Source organism: Belonocnema kinseyi, chromosome 2 (assembly GCF_010883055.1).
Source record: "Belonocnema kinseyi isolate 2016_QV_RU_SX_M_011 chromosome 2, B_treatae_v1, whole genome shotgun sequence".
Classification (NCBI taxonomy): Eukaryota; Metazoa; Arthropoda; class Insecta; order Hymenoptera; family Cynipidae; genus Belonocnema; species Belonocnema kinseyi.
In genome coordinates, this window is record NC_046658.1 from 4,487,324 (window position 1) to 4,488,372 (window position 1,049).

General features: G+C 32.5%; 1 protein-coding gene across 13 annotated transcripts in view; it reads right to left on the reverse strand.

Moving 5' to 3' along the window:
* The window catches only part of LOC117167579 (protein kinase C, brain isozyme), a 1,572,697-nt gene that overhangs the window by 883,218 nt on the left and 688,430 nt on the right, over positions 1–1,049 (reverse strand). The window lies entirely within an intron of this gene.

Genomic DNA, 1,049 nt, shown 5'->3' on the forward strand with positions numbered 1-1,049 from the left:
ATCTTGAAAAAGGTAAAACCATAACCAGAGCATACTATTCATCATTATTGGACCGATTGAAAATCGAAATCGCCGAAAAACGACCGCATTTGAAGAAGAAAAGACCGCTTTATCATCACGATAATGCGTCTGTTCATTCATGCTTAGTTGCACAAACAAAATTGCATGAAATCGGCTTCGAATTTGTTCCTCAGCCACCGTATTCACCAGACCTGGCCCCCAGCGACTATTACTTGTTCCCTAACCTGAAGAGATGGCTCACCGTTAAGCGTTTTTACTGAAATGAGGAGCTCATAGCTGAAACTGAGGCGTATTTTGGAAACCTTCCGATCGAGTACTTTTCGGACAGTATCAAAAAGTTAGAAAATCGTTGGTCTCGCTGTATCGACCTAAAAGGAGAGTATGTTGAAAAATAAAACCAACGTTGGCCAAAAAAACGTCTCCGTGTTTCATTTTTCAGGGACTTATCAGACTGCCTAGTATACAATCCAATTTTCAAATGCATTCAAATTTACAGAATTTTATGCAGTGTTTAGAAAACATATTATCTGAAATTCATTCAACTACACCATTCATTTTTAAACTTTAATTTTAATATAATTAAATTTCTAAAGTCTATTTTATGTTTTTCATTCAGAAAAATGGTTTATGTGATGTCACTTATCTCACTATTATAATTTTATTTTATCTCGTTTAAGATTAAACATAATTTTTATTATATCACGTTTACAAATACAAGTAACATTTAGAAGTTATAATCAAAATTGAATATTTAATTATATGGTAACATTTTCTATCAGTAATGATTGTTTTATGAGTAAATAAATATGTTTTGGTATTTCATAATACTAAGGTACCAAAGTGGTCAGCAACAGACTTTTTTTATTGTAATTTTCGAAAAAATTCCTGTGTAAAATATATAATTTGGCCTAAATAAATTTTAATTATACCAGGTGTATACATATGAAACCGGTATTGCCATTTAGCGGCCAGTTGGCACACTTGTAGGCACTGTCGGAACTTACCATTTGTGCTAATTGGCGTATTGT